Source organism: Balaenoptera ricei, chromosome 13 (assembly GCF_028023285.1).
Source record: "Balaenoptera ricei isolate mBalRic1 chromosome 13, mBalRic1.hap2, whole genome shotgun sequence".
NCBI classification, from domain to species: domain Eukaryota; kingdom Metazoa; phylum Chordata; class Mammalia; order Artiodactyla; family Balaenopteridae; genus Balaenoptera; species Balaenoptera ricei.
The window spans coordinates 34,811,715-34,828,077 of record NC_082651.1 but is presented as its reverse complement, the minus strand read 5'-3'; positions in this window follow the sequence as shown (position 1 = coordinate 34,828,077).

Below are 16,363 nucleotides of genomic sequence, written 5' to 3'. Positions count from 1 at the left end.
AAAGATTTTCAAATGTAAGAAAATCCACAGGACTCCACAATATGGTTTTCGATAAACGTGGATGTTTGTTTGTTTTGTTTCTTTGGCCGCGCCGCGTGGCCCTGGCCGTGAAAGCACCGAGTCCTAAGCACTGGACCGCCAGGGAATTCCCTAAGTTGGGGGGGAATTAGAGATGTGGGGCTTGACTTTTTCTTCTTCTTCTTCTTCTTCGGTAGCTAAGATCTACAAGCGAACGATGGCTGTTGATCAATGTGCTCTCTGTGTTAGGAAGGAAATAACTGTAAAAATGAAAAGCAGCCTTGCCCTAGAACCTACATATCACACAAAGGAAAATAGTCCTTCTGATTCAATTTAGAAGATATCACTTAAAATGTTGAATTGGCGAAATGTCTACCTAGTTTAAAAATTAGAAAGAATAAAACACTGAAAAGCAGCCCCCTAGATAACCACTGTGGTTGCTTGTTTATAGGAGGCATCATTTCTAAAACGTATTTCTAAAACGTTTATATTCAAAACTGTCAAGTGGCCAACTGTATTCAGAGAGGCAATAAAAGAAAGAAAACGGAGTATGACTTTTCTGATAAGCTGCCTTTCCTGGTGATCCCCTGTTCTGGCCTTACTTTCCTTCTTAGTCTGTTAATGTAAGGGTTTGCTACCATCAACTTGGTTTTGCCCTGCTCTGAGCAGGTTTCCCTCTGTGCTGTTTCTGCTTTAATTGAAAATCTTTGGTTCCCATCAGCATTCCATTGCAAACTCCGTTTTTCTTGAGAGCTCCTCTATGCTTTCCCTCTTCATTCTTACATTTTCTCCCATCTCTTGGTGCCTGTTGGCCTGTGCTAATGAAAACCATCCTAAACTTCCTTACGCTCGACTCTGTGCCTCCCTGTAGAGCCCAGTACTCTCCATCCTCTCTCCCTATTCTCTCTTTTCAACTAGTCGAAATCCTAGTGGAGGGAGACCATTAGAGATGAAACATCTTGGTATATATTGCTAGTTTTCTATGTCCCCTGGCTTTTCTATGTTTCTGTTGAAACACTCTTGAGAAGTGTCTGATTTCGTTTTCTACATGGGTACCCTTTAAGGCTCAATACTGGAAAAGAAGGGGATCAGAGTGATCAACCCAATGTGGTATCCTAACGTAACAGTTAAGGAAAGCAACAGGCTTTGTGAGACAGCCAGTGATTTGTCCAAAGTCACACAGATAGTAAACGTCAAAGTCAAAAGTGAAATTAGGTCTCCAGACTTGTAGTTCAATACTTTCCCTCATTATTCCATGCTATTTTGAATCTCCTACTCAATTTAGGGGCAAAAGAAATCGAACGCAAAACTTTCCAAAGTTTCTTTTCTTACCTGACATGGTCAGAGAAGAGGAAGCATCCACTGCAGGTACAAGGGATGAGGAGACAACACTAGAGGATGTCTGAGTGGCTGCAGCTGAACGGCGCACGTGTCCAGTACAGAGGTCACTGGTTACTGGTCCAAACAGCTCCACGGAAACCCCAAGACTCTACCAAGTGGTAGTAGGTTTGGTAGGAGAGTGATGTCACAAAGCAGGCAGTTGAAAGGTATGAGAGAGCCAATAGGGAGGTCCGATCCCCAACAGGAAGGCGGGCTTGGGTGAAGAGAGTGTAGGAGAGCTAAAACAACACCTGAGTTTCTGAGCTCTGGGGAGGAAATCCTAGAAGACAGATTTACCTCCCCCAGGCTCTTCCATTAGGGAAATCATTGCAACATTTCTTACAGACGTTCATTAATACACTGAACTAAGAGTTACTTACATTCTACAGAGTATTCTATTTTATGTATCATATACTTAGAGCTATATAGATCTTATTTAATTAATAATCCTTAGGAAGGAAAGAGCCATCTAGTTTGAACTATTACAGTTGTTCTGAAATCATATGTGTCTAATGAGTGAACTGATAGCAGCTTTTAAGGAGCCAAAGTAGGGATTAAGAAGCTCTCTTTGTAACTTGGTTCAAGAGTAGGGTGAAGTTTGTTGAGTGTACCTTGTGGAGAATGTTGTGGTCCAAGGCTCTTCTCTTTTAGTTTCTTCTCCTTGACTCCTACCTTCCTTGGGCTGGGCTAGGCTGGGGGCCAGGTTGGACTTGCGACTTAACATTTCTCTTCCGCTTTCTCTTGTTTTTTTTTCTTCCATTATGGGCATTGCTTCGAGGACAAGCCTTGATCTTGCATTGGACGTTACTTCCTGTCAACTTCCAGCAGCAGGAGTCTTCTTTTCAGTGCTTGATGCCTCACGAAATAGACTCTGCCCGTTGGCAGCAAATACCAGAGAGCTAGGAGACAGAGCTGGTTGCAGACCTTTCCTCTTCCAGCCTTTGGTTGCAATTGTTTGGCCCGTAATTTGCTAGCTCTAGTTCCTTGGGCCACACAGGTATCCTGCCATCTCCAGCTCTTGTTATATGTGAGAGACATTCTGAACACTGTCCCTTTTTCTTTGCACAGAAGTATATACAGTGCGGCAGTTACTGTAATCTCCTCCGCCTTGCAAACAGCCACTCTAGAATCTTGGACCTCTAGGACTCTCTGTCTTGCATGCTTGGGGGCAAGGCCAAGCAAAATGAAGAGGAGAATAATTAGAGAAAGAGGAGGACGTTGGTGGAGAATTGGGAGCAGGTAAGGTGAAAAGGGCACAGGAGAAAAGAGATGCATGTAGACTTTTTGGTTTCTGTGGGAAACAGGTTGACACACTTGGGCCTCATTTGGTATTAACAGAACAGAGAGTTAAAGATCTAAGTAGCTAGATAGTGTGCAGCAACTGCCATGAAGTCTGTACACTGAAGAGAACAGTCTCACATCTAGTTTTCATTTTGTTTTATGTCATAGTACCTTATTTATAGCATTCACTGGTGTGTTTGTAGAATACAGATGTTTTCAAATGCTCTGGTTTTGTCTACATGGTTATCTCCTTGTCCTGTTTGTAAGGAATCCAACATTGTAAGACATATTGCATGTTTTTCTCTTGACGACTGTTGACCTTGAAGCGTCATGAGCTAACTTGAGCTGTTGGATTCTGTGGAGAAACGTTCAAAAGGGTCTGTGAAAAAGGCACTGTGGTGAGTCGCATTATGCACCCGAGCGTAAGGAGCAGATATCTGCCACCAGCCCAGCTTGGCCTGGATTGCCTCTGTTTTAGTTCCCCTGGTCAGTGCTTTTCTCCCTAACCACTCTTGTGACTGTGATAATGTGAGTAAGGGCGGAGTTGCTAATGATCTATGTGTGAGGTAAGCTGGTTTGAGGGAGGAAATCTATGGACCTAGTCATTTTCCTTGGTGGTAAGCTTTCAGGGGTGCAGAGATTGATCTTCCTGGGGCCTTTTCTGGTCCCAGGAAGATATCGCATAGATGGGACCCCCCAAGACACACATTGAATCTTTAGGCCTGTTTTTCCTATTATGAGGTACGAGTTTCTTCACTGATGGGGATGATGCTTATCTGAGAAGAAATTGTGAAAGGTGGTGTAGTGTAGAGGTGTGGCTTCAGCTTTTAAGTTTTCCTCCAGGTTTTTCCCCTAAGCTTCCTACTTCGGACGGCCTACTTACATGATACTAGTAGGTGATGTCCGGCTAACAACTTCCTAAATATACCTGCAAGCCAGATCAGTGTCTCTTTTCTCTGTATTCCCATGGAAGTCAAGAGTCCCGCCGAATTTTCCATCGAAACAGTTGATTTGTGTTGTCTCTAGGAATTCTAAAGGGCGTACTGTTGCTTCCTAACCGGTGTCATTTGGGAGATCCGCCTCTGTACGTTCAAATGATTAATTTTGAGACTTTGCTCATGTGTGCAGTAAACCCTTGAATTCCCTAAGACCTTCCTTTCCTCCATCTCCTACCCCATTAAGCCCGCTTCAGTTCATCTCCTGAATTTCTTTGGAATCTGTCAGCCAGCTCTTCCTCAACTTCCTAATACTGAACTTGCCTGTCTGTTGCGATTAGGTCCTAACTAGTGTCCATATATATCTTGTTTCCTTCCAATCCACTCTTCACACAAGAAACCTTCAAAGCAAGTTGGAACGGTGCTCATAAACATCGCTCACAAACATTGTTTTGAGAATAGAAAACACACTGTTGGCCTTTAAGACTCTGCGTGGTCTAGAATCCTCTCTGCTTCTCTAGTCCCATCTTGTGCCACTTTTGCCCTCACTTTCTATGCTTCAGATACACTGAATTAACCTTAGTTCTCACTCATCTGACAGAAGTCAGTTCAGATACTATTTTTCACTGTGATTCCTAGCATTAAGGAATTTGATTATCAGGTTTTGTATGAGGACTATTTCATCAGGGGTACAGAAGTTCTGGCCATCTCTGGTTTTGGATATCCCTTATTTGTTGAGACCTTTGCGTTGTTTGGTGGCCTTTTGTCTGTTTTCCAGATGGGAAAACAGGAACAAGGGAAGTATAGGTTATTACTAGGTGGGGTTGAACAAGTGGAGCAGCAAACTGCAAAGCAGAAAGAAGAGGGACGTACTATAGAGGGATATGACTTCCATTCTCAAGGCGCCTGCATCCTGTGCAGGGAGACAGCCTAACATAAAATGTGCCTAACAACAAATATATTGACTTCTTACTAAAAATCTCCAGTTCATAGAACCGAGGGGTTTGTACCTTCTCCTTTAAAAGTGATAGTCCTGGGACTTCCCCGGTGGTCCCGTGGTGAAGACTCTGCGCTTGCAATGCAGCAGGCGTGGGTTCAATCCCTGGTTGGGGAGCTAAGATCCCACATGCTGCGCAGCCAAAGAAATTTTTTTCGAACGTTATACTCCTGTATTATTGGCTTTAGTGGTTTCGATTTTGTTTTACTGTTAAGAAGATTTCAGTTTATTTACCGGGAACAAACAACACATAATGTAAAAATAGTTTCCCAGAAACGATTTCCATCATTCTCTTCTTCCCTTTCTCCCGCAGACTGGTGTTTCACCTTGACAAGTTCTCTGTCATTCCATAGGAAAGCTGTCTGGCTTGGAGGTTGCAATCCCAGGGAATTTTTCATCAGCGGGGAAGTCTCCATCACTACAGAGGGATCAAGGGAGAAGTCAGTCCCTGGTAAGTGAGATGCTCCCCCTAAACACCAACACAGCAGTCGTGTACCTTTCAAGGGGTTCAGGGGCAAGATGGGCAAGGCATTTCTACTAACTCTTCTTAAGGATCACGGACAGCGCCCTGTGCTACGAGGTAAGCGGTGACTGTTGTAGTTCTTACTGGTGATCCTTTCCTGTCACTGATTCTCGGCTTTCTTTGTATTTCATAGGACTGTTGTCAGTCCAATACAAAATGAGTCTTATTTTTAAAAACCTGAAATGTTTTACAGAGCCTAGCATTCTCATATAGGGTCCTTTCCATTCTCCCCACTTTCCCGAGAGGCCAAGAACACTTCACACCATGAACTAGGAGAGGGGGTAGAGCCCTTTCTGATGAAATACATCAACAAAGACAGAGTCTTAGCCTGCTTGCTCTCTGGACAGGATCTCGGACCACAAGGTCTTCACTCCTGGTGTAAATGAAGGAAGTGAGGACAGTTCAACTGGCACTCTCATAACAAGAGTTCTGAAACACCTTCCAAAGAGACTATAGCAGTAGATGAGGGAAGGGAGTGCTACAGTGTGGCAGTACCGGGGGAATGATCGGCTACAGCAGTGAAAAGTGTGGTACCGATTGGTGTGCTCTCGGGGTTCTTGTACATGTAGCATAGATGACCTCTACAGTGGCCCTCCCACCTTCCCACCTGCATTAGGTGTTCTTTTTTTTTTGTAATTTATGTTTATGTATTTATTTACTGTTTGAACTTATTTATTCTACGTATTTATTTTTTTGGCTGCACTGGGTCTCTCATTGCTGTGCACGGGCTTTCTCTAGTTGGCGGCTAGCGGGGGCTACTCTTGGTTGCGGTGTGCGGGCATCTCATCGCGGTGGCTTCTCTTGTTGCGGAGCATGGGCTGTAGGCATGTGGGCTTCGGTAGTTGAGGCTCACGGGCTCTAGAATGCAGGCTCCGTCGTTGTGGCACATGCGCTTAGTTGCTGCACGGCATGTGGGATCTTCGCAGACCAGGGCTCGAACCCGTGTCCCCTGCATTGGCAGGCGCCACCAGGGAAGCCCTAGGTGTTCTCATATAGAGTCTAAAAACAGAGAGCACTGAGAGAAGGTAGTGGTTATTAAAGGCTCAGGATCTAAATTCTACCTGTCTCTACACCCCTTCCCAGCTGTCGATTTGACCCCATTTTTCAATGCTGACCTCATTGTTCAACTTTTCTCTGCCGTCTGTATACTCACCTTGAAAACTTGTTTCTGTGATGCGTTGAGCAGACACAGGGTGGCAGATTGCAGAGGTGGAAGCTGGTGGTCGGATATTTGTGGGCTGAATCTCCTTCAGTCCCATTCCCATTTCTGGTTGCCCAGAGGCCCTACTTCCTGTGTGTGACGCAGAGCCGTAGGATTGCGGGCAGGAGCCAAGTTCTCCATACAGTAAAGACCCCAGTGTGCCTTGGTTATAGTAATATACCTGGCTTCCTTCCTGGCAGGGAAGTGACAGGCGGCTATGCCCCTGATTTGTTCGTGGGCCTCCTGATCCAGCAGTTCCCTTGGCTCTGCCCCTGTCGTCAGCTGCCCCTAGGATAACTCTGAGCCCTAGCCACTTCTCTGGTAGATTTCCCTATTCCCCCACTACAGTCACACCTGAATAAGGCGACTCAGACCTTTCAGAGATGTGTCCTGAACCTCTTGTTTTCTGAAATACCTATCTGGTGGTTGTGAGACTTAAGGCCAGCGTCCCCGAGAGACTTTTTCTATTTCTCCTAGTAAACCTAGACTCCTCTTCTGTCACCTTCAACTCTACTCCAATTGTGTTCTTTCAACCCAGACCTCTGACCCTGCTTTTTACTTCTGCCATTTCATCCTCACTCCTGCTTCCTTTCCTAAATCCATACGTCTCTTTTGGCCTTCCTAGCCCTGGGCCAAGTTCCTTCCTCTTTGCTCAGTTTTTACCCCTTTCCTTCATTCTCCCATCCAACTTTCAGTCCTTCCTTTCTCACGCCCCAGTTAGCAGCATCTGAAAATTCGAAAGGTTTGTTACTCGTCTATTAATTGTATTCCATTTACTTATTCAGTTCTATACCTGTCTTACCTGTGTATGGAAGAACAGCTGGTAGCCAAGGTGGCACCAAGAATCCTAGCAGCTCTCACTTGACGTATCCGTAGTAGTCGGCAATTTCCATTTCGTTTTCCCTCTCGGTGAAAAATTGCAGCTTGCCCGAAGAGGTGTATCTGGCAGCATTCTCCCGTTGTTGTTGAGCCCGCCTCTTCATGGCCTCTCGCTCTGGCCTCTGCTCTTGTTCGATGGGCTTTGACATGACTGGCTCAGGCACGTTGGGTTCCCTCCATGGAACTCGTTGCTTGCTGAAGTCTTGGAGTAGAAATTGGGTTTGGAGCTTGGGTGGGGCCTGGCGCTTATTCACAGCAGGGGGAACAGGCTCCCGCTGGAGAGGAGGGCCAGATGAAGTTTTGGAGGGTGCAGGCCTAGGAGCAGCAGACTGAGGGACACGAGGCTGGGTGTGGTTGGTCCAAGCCGGTTGGGTTGGGTTGGTCACAGTTGGCTGAGCTGGTTTGACGGGGCCTGGCAAAGAGGCAGGAGCTGGCTGGGATGAATTGACTGCAGCAGGTTGAGCTGAGTCAGTAGAACCAGGCTGGGCACGGTAAGCCCCAGCAGGCCGATGTGAGGCCAGAGACTGTGGCCTCCGAGGAGCGGGTCGAGCTTGAGGCTTGTCCCAGGCAGAAAAAGGCAGAGGTATCAACTTGACCTTCCCAGGAGGAGGCCGCTCATACTGGGCTGGAGATGGACACTCTGTTTCAGCACTGCTGTCTGGTTTCTGGGCTTGGACTTGCGTTTTCTCAGGACCCTTCCCCTCACGTGGGGTATGCCGCCATGGCTGGATAGCTGGGGGTGGCTGGGGGTCTTTGGGGTTGCTTGACTTTCCCAAGAGCCGACAGGAAGAGAGCCCAGTTTTCGTCTCATTCTTCTTCCCCAGCGCATGAAGAACCTTCACAGACTCCAGCATGCGCACGCCAAGGGAGGTTCGAGGCTTTTGAAAGCTCTGTTGGAGAAGCTCAGTTTGGTGTTCCTTTCGCTTCGTGTGGGGGATTGCTGGCTTCTCTTCTGCCTTGACTTTGTTCCCTGACTGCTTGTTCTCTTCAGCCTTGTTTCTCCCTCTGGTCCTTTTGGTCTTTTCCTGCCCGTGGCTCTTAGTTTTGCTGATCTTTCTGGATGCAGCTTTCTGAGGTTTGCCTTGAGAGTGCTTGGCCGTGTTCACAGGAGCCCTGTCACTGACTGCAGCGTGGCAGGTAACCACTTCTCCCCCTAACAGGCACTCTGGTTTCTTTGGCTGGATTTTGGCCTTGGGAGCGCCACTGATAGGCTCAGAGGCTTTCTGTTTGTTCTTCCTGGGTTGATCAGAGGGAACCTTTATGACACTTGGCTTTTCCTGCACCTGATTCACCTTAATGGCTCTGGTGTCTTTAGCTTTGATCACGTTGGGACCTTGGGATTGATCAAGCTCTTTCAAAGGATTAAAGAGCTGGGGAAGGTGAATATCCTCCGCCAGTGTAGTAATGTCTGCAAGACCACTGCTAGGTTCAGTCCCATTTTCAAGTGTCCCTAGGTCCTGACGACTCCGGCTGTTCTCTCCCAGATCAGCATTTTCAGAACCAGGCTGCTCCTCTTGGCTGAGGGGATCGGTGCAGGCCAGCGGCTGGTGAATATCAGGGATTCCTAAAGGGAGTAGTGGAGGATCTTGGTTCTCTGTTGGGATCTGGTAGGCATCCAGAGGCTTTGAAAGCTTGGTTTTGATATCATCCACGTGCTTACTCTCTATTTGTCCCTGGCTTGGAGCTGGAGGCAGGGCCAGGAGACGCCTGGCACTCTGGACTGGAGCTGTCACTGAAATGTCCCCAAGTTCAGATGGTGGGTTACTCTCAAGTATGTGGCTGTTTCTGCTACTGCAGGACTTGGGGAGTTCTTGACTTTGTGTCACACAAAACGTCTGGCTTGGAGGTTGCAATCCCAGGGAATTTTTCATCACCAGGGGGGAGGTCTCCATCCCTACAAAGGGATCAAGGGAGAAGTCAGTCCCTGGTAAGTGAGATGCTCCCCCTAAACACCAACACAGCAGTCGTGTACCTTTCAAGGGGTTCAGGGGCAAGATGGGCAAGGCATTTCTACTAACTCTTCTTAAGGATCATGGACAGTGCCCTATGCTACGAGGTAAGCGGTGACTGTTGTAATTCTTACTGGTGAGCCTTTCCTGTCGCTGATTCTCGGCTCGCTTTGTATTTCATAGGACTGTTATAAGTCCAATACAAAATGAGTCTTATTTTTAAAAACCTGAAATGTTTTACAGAGCCTAGCATATTCTCATATAGGGTCCTTTCCATTCTCCCCACTCTCCCGAGAGGCCAAGAACACGTCACACCATGAACTAGGAGAGGGGGTAGAGCCCTTTCTGATGAAATACATCAGCAAAGACAGAGTCTTAGCCTGCTTGCTCTCTGGACAGGATCTCGGACCACAAGGTCTTCAATCCTGGTATAAATGAAGGAAGTGAGGACAGTTCAACTGGCACTCTCATAACAAGAGTTCTGAAACACCTTCCAAAGAGACTATAGCAGTAGATGAGGGAAGGGAGTGCTACAGTGTGGCAGTACAGGGGGAACGATCGGCTACAGCAGTGAAAAGTGTGGTACCGATTGGTGTGCTCTCGGGGTTCTTGTACATGTAGCATAGATGACCTCTACAGTGGCCCTCCCACCTTCCCACCTGCATTAGGTGTTCTTCTTTTTGTAATTTATGTTTATGTATTTATTTACTGTTTGAACTTATTTATTCTACGTATTTATTTTTTTGGCTGCACTGGGTCTCTCATTGCTGTGCACGGGCTTTCTCTAGTTGGCGGCTAGCGGGGGCTACTCTTGGTTGCGGTGTGCGGGCTTCTCATCGCGGTGGCTTCTCTTGTTGCGGAGCATGGGCTGTAGGCACGTGGGCTTCGGTAGCTGAGGCTCACGGGCTCTAGAATGCAGGCTCCGTCGTTGTGGCACATGCGCTTAGTTGCTGCACGGCATGTGGGATCTTCGCAGACCAGGGCTCGAACCCGTGTCCCCCGCATTGCATTGGCAGGCGGATTCTTAACCACGGCGCCACCAGGGAAGCCCTAGGTGTTCTCATGTAGAGTCTAAAAACAGAGGGCACTGAGCGAAGGTAGTGGTTATTAAAGGCTCAGGATCTAAATTCTACCTGCCTCTACACCCCTTCCCAGCTGTCGATTTGACCCCATTTTTGAATGCCGACCTCATTCTTCAACTTTCTCTGGCGTTTGTTATACTCACCTTGAAAACTTGTTTCTGTGATGCGTTGAGCAGGCACAGGGTGGCAGACTGCAGAGGTGGAAGCTGGTGGTCGGATATTTGTGGGCTGAATCTCCTTCAGTCCCATTCCCATTTCTGGTTGCCCAGAGGCCCGACTTCCTGTGTATGACGCCGAGCCGTAGGATTGCGGGCAGGAGCCAAGTTCTCCATACAGTAAAGACCCCAGTGTGCCTTGGTTATAGTAATATACCTGGCTTCCTTCCTGGCAGGGAAGTGACAGGCGGCTCTGCCCCTGATTTGGAATCTGAGATGGTGTTCCCTGAGCAAGGCTGGCAGAAAGCGATGGATGTAGAGGGACCATGTTCTTGGCATCTGAAGTTTTATCATACTGGGCTGCCAGAAACATGGAGGAGGCAGCTGTGTGGCGGTCAGTGAGTGCCAGAGTAAAGTCTCCGAGTGAAGAAGAATTCTTTTCAGTGCTTGCTGTGATGTCCCACTCAAGAACACCTGGATAGGAAGCAGCTGAAGTGGAGATCTGGCTGTGGTCCGTAACTCCAGATAACATAGTCGTGCTAGAATGTTGGTAAAGGTAGGCACTACCCATGAGTGTCTGGAAAGGGGTACCAGTAGCCGATGCCGAACTGACGGCAGGGGCAGAGACTCTGGAGAAGTTGCAGACACTTCGTGTTAGGGAAGTTGCATTGCTCACCACAGGAGGAGAGTGCTGCAGAGAATTTAGAGTTCCACGTAGAGATGGATGTTGGAAATTTTCTGTAAGAACAAGAGGGTCATGACAAACTCAGGGAGGTTGAGAAATTCTCACTACGTTTGAGGAACGGCATCATCTGAAGGTTCTTGCTATCAGGACACCTCTACTATCACTACTTCCTGAGAAACCCAAAATCAGACAGTTAATGATGGCTGTAAGGACTGAGCAGTTTTCCACTCTTCTCTATTAACTGCCTGTGCTCCCAATCTTGGGCACAGACGGGCAGAAGAGCCAAGTGGTGTGGTTCAGAGATTGTTCTCTAGGCTGGAAGCAACCTTCTCCCTGCCCTGTCTTTCCCTTCAGCCTGCACTCGTATTGACTTCTATGCTATTTCCTAGACTGGAAGCATTTTAGAACTAGGAGGCCCTTAGAGAACTTCGATGTTCTCAGTCTCATTTCGTGAGTAAGGAAACTGAGGCTCAGAGAGGTCGGGTTGACTTGTTCAAGTTCTCTCATTATGTTAGTATCATTACCAGGTTTCAGAACCTAAGTATCCTGACTTCCTTGCCAGGACTCCACTCTGAGCATGATACTGCCAGAAAGCAGGAGAAACAGAACTTATAATATAGGCATTTTTTTTGTCCATTAGAAAACAGTACGGCTATTACCATTGTCGTCTTCAGTGTCTCCCTTTGCTTGTGCAGTTCCCACGCTATTACCTAGAGGTGACGTACAGCTCAGTCCAACTGGTGAATTGAAAGAGTCATTTTTGCCCTCTTCAAGCCTGGTTTCTCATCCTACCTCAAAATGATTACCCGAAAGTGGATTTCTTAAGTGCTTTTGGAAAGGGAAAAGTTATCTGATTCCTTCAGATTACTCATCTATAAAGTGGTTATAACACCACCACCAATAATAATAGCAGTAATAATTAATAGATGAATAAGCTGATCTATTGCGTATGGTTTATATGGAGGAAGATACAATAAGTTCTAGAAAGACAAAGAAAAATCATGACAAGCATATTACGTTAACGAAAAAGAAATCCATAGATATTAATGAAAACTGGGGTATGTGGCAAGTATCGAAGCCTAATGAATTTACTAACAAATGGCATTCTGTACCATCCATGCAACATTATGAAAGTGAATTTTGCCCACTCTATTTTAGTGAATACTATTAACCAGAAAACACGATGGAGGTGATAGAGGTGAATGAATTCCTAGCCAATGCATACAGACAGAGAAGGTATGTCAGTAAAAAATGCATAACAAGCAACAGAATGCAATAAATGTGCATGTATAGGTAGCCACAACACACATAGACAAGTATTTCAATGAAAACCGGTACGAAGCAGACGGCAAAATAATAAGTGTAAAAGAGTTTCATTATTGTGCTCCTTCATATTTTTACCCAGCAAGTAAGAGGTATTAAGCCTAGGAGAAATATATATTTCAATGAATATAGCTTATATAATAAGCAGAAAGGAAGCTTAAAATGTATCAGGAAGGTTTTTGGATTTATCCTAGAACTTAGATTAGAATCATCTTCAGCATCCAAGAAGATGGCATCCCAAAACCTCAAAAAACCATCATGCCTAGAATCCCATTAAAAAAGATTTTCAAATGTAAGAAAATCCACAGGACTCCACAATATGGTTTTCGATAAACGTGGATGTTTGTTTGTTTTGTTTCTTTGGCCGCGCCGCGTGGCCCTGGCCGTGAAAGCACCGAGTCCTAAGCACTGGACCGCCAGGGAATTCCCTAAGTTGGGGGGGAATTAGAGATGTGGGGCTTGACTTTTTCTTCTTCTTCTTCTTCTTCGGTAGCTAAGATCTACAAGCGAACGATGGCTGTTGATCAATGTGCTCTCTGTGTTAGGAAGGAAATAACTGTAAAAATGAAAAGCAGCCTTGCCCTAGAACCTACATATCACACAAAGGAAAATAGTCCTTCTGATTCAATTTAGAAGATATCACTTAAAATGTTGAATTGGCGAAATGTCTACCTAGTTTAAAAATTAGAAAGAATAAAACACTGAAAAGCAGCCCCCTAGATAACCACTGTGGTTGCTTGTTTATAGGAGGCATCATTTCTAAAACGTATTTCTAAAACGTTTATATTCAAAACTGTCAAGTGGCCAACTGTATTCAGAGAGGCAATAAAAGAAAGAAAACGGAGTATGACTTTTCTGATAAGCTGCCTTTCCTGGCGATCCCCTGTTCTGGCCTTACTTTCCTTCTTAGTCTGTTAATGTAAGGGTTTGCTACCATCAACTTGGTTTTGCCCTGCTCTGAGCAGGTTTCCCTCTGTGCTGTTTCTGCTTTAATTGAAAATCTTTGGTTCCCATCAGCATTCCATTGCAAACTCCGTTTTTCTTGAGAGCTCCTCTATGCTTTCCCTCTTCATTCTTACATTTTCTCCCATCTCTTGGTGCCTGTTGGCCTGTGCTAATGAAAACCATCCTAAACTTCCTTACGCTCGACTCTGTGCCTCCCTGTAGAGCCCAGTACTCTCCATCCTCTCTCCCTATTCTCTCTTTTCAACTAGTCGAAATCCTAGTGGAGGGAGACCATTAGAGATGAAACATCTTGGTATATATTGCTAGTTTTCTATGTCCCCTGGCTTTTCTACGTTTCTGTTGAAACACTCTTGAGAAGTGTCTGATTTCGTTTTCTACATGGGTACCCTTTAAGGCTCAATACTGGAAAAGAAGGGGATCAGAGTGATCAACCCAATGTGGTATCCTAACGTAACAGTTAAGGAAAGCAACAGGCTTTGTGAGACAGCCAGTGATTTGTCCAAAGTCACACAGATAGTAAACGTCAAAGTCAAAAGTGAAATTAGGTCTCCAGACTTGTAGTTCAATACTTTCCCTCATTATTCCATGCTATTTTGAATCTCCTACTCAATTTAGGGGCAAAAGAAATCGAACGCAAAACTTTCCAAAGTTTCTTTTCTTACCTGACATGGTCAGAGAAGAGGAAGCATCCACTGCAGGTACAAGGGATGAGGAGACAACACTAGAGGATGTCTGAGTGGCTGCAGCTGAACGGCGCACGTGTCCAGTACAGAGGTCACTGGTTACTGGTCCAAACAGCTCCACGGAAACCCCAAGACTCTACCAAGTGGTAGTAGGTTTGGTAGGAGAGTGATGTCACAAAGCAGGCAGTTGAAAGGTATGAGAGAGCCAATAGGGAGGTCCGATCCCCAACAGGAAGGCGGGCTTGGGTGAAGAGAGTGTAGGAGAGCTAAAACAACACCTGAGTTTCTGAGCTCTGGGGAGGAAATCCTAGAAGACAGATTTACCTCCCCCAGGCTCTTCCATTAGGGAAATCATTGCAACATTTCTTACAGACGTTCATTAATACACTGAACTAAGAGTTACTTACATTCTACAGAGTATTCTATTTTATGTATCATATACTTAGAGCTATATAGATCTTATTTAATTAATAATCCTTAGGAAGGAAAGAGCCATCTAGTTTGAACTATTACAGTTGTTCTGAAATCATATGTGTCTAATGAGTGAACTGATAGCAGCTTTTAAGGAGCCAAAGTAGGGATTAAGAAGCTCTCTTTGTAACTTGGTTCAAGAGTAGGGTGAAGTTTGTTGAGTGTACCTTGTGGAGAATGTTGTGGTCCAAGGCTCTTCTCTTTTAGTTTCTTCTCCTTGACTCCTACCTTCCTTGGGCTGGGCTAGGCTGGGGGCCAGGTTGGACTTGCGACTTAACATTTCTCTTCCGCTTTCTCTTGTTTTTTTTTCTTCCATTATGGGCATTGCTTCGAGGACAAGCCTTGATCTTGCATTGGACGTTACTTCCTGTCAACTTCCAGCAGCAGGAGTCTTCTTTTCAGTGCTTGATGCCTCACGAAATAGACTCTGCCCGTTGGCAGCAAATACCAGAGAGCTAGGAGACAGAGCTGGCTGCAGACCTTTCCTCTTCCAGCCTTTGGTTGCAATTGTTTGGCCCGTAATTTGCTAGCTCTAGTTCCTTGGGCCACACAGGTATCCTGCCATCTCCAGCTCTTGTTATATGTGAGAGACATTCTGAACACTGTCCCTTTTTCTTTGCACAGAAGTATATACAGTGTGGCAGTTACTGTAATCTCCTCCGCCTTGCAAACAGCCACTCTAGAATCTTGGACCTCTAGGACTCTCTGTCTTGCATGCTTGGGGGCAAGGCCAAGCAAAATGAAGAGGAGAATAATTAGAGAAAGAGGAGGACGTTGGTGGAGAATTGGGAGCAGGTAAGGTGAAAAGGGCACAGGAGAAAAGAGATGCATGTAGACTTTTTGGTTTCTGTGGGAAACAGGTTGACACACTTGGGCCTCATTTGGTATTAACAGAACAGAGAGTTAAAGATCTAAGTAGCTAGATAGTGTGCAGCAACTGCCATGAAGTCTGTACACTGAAGAGAACAGTCTCACATCTAGTTTTCATTTTGTTTTATGTCATAGTACCTTATTTATAGCATTCACTGGTGTGTTTGTAGAATACAGATGTTTTCAAATGCTCTGGTTTTGTCTACATGGTTATCTCCTTGTCCTGTTTGTAAGGAATCCAACATTGTAAGACATATTGCATGTTTTTCTCTTGACGACTGTTGACCTTGAAGCGTCATGAGCTAACTTGAGCTGTTGGATTCTGTGGAGAAACGTTCAAAAGGGTCTGTGAAAAAGGCACTGTGGTGAGTCGCATTATGCACCCGAGCGTAAGGAGCAGATATCTGCCACCAGCCCAGCTTGGCCTGGATTGCCTCTGTTTTAGTTCCCCTGGTCAGTGCTTTTCTCCCTAACCACTCTTGTGACTGTGATAATGTGAGTAAGGGCGGAGTTGCTAATGATCTATGTGTGAGGTAAGCTGGTTTGAGGGAGGAAATCTATGGACCTAGTCATTTTCCTTGGTGGTAAGCTTTCAGGGGTGCAGAGATTGATCTTCCTGGGGCCTTTTCTGGTCCCAGGAAGATATCGCATAGATGGGACCCCCCAAGACACACATTGAATCTTTAGGCCTGTTTTTCCTATTATGAGGTACGAGTTTCTTCACTGATGGGGATGATGCTTATCTGAGAAGAAATTGTGAAAGGTGGTGTAGTGTAGAGGTGTGGCTTCAGCTTTTAAGTTTTCCTCCAGGTTTTTCCCCTAAGCTTCCTACTTCGGACGGCCTACTTACATGATACTAGTAGGTGATGTCCGGCTAACAACTTCCTAAATATACCTGCAAGCCAGATCAGTGTCTCTTTTCTCTGTATTCCCATGGAAGTCAAGAGTCCCGCCGAATTTTCCAT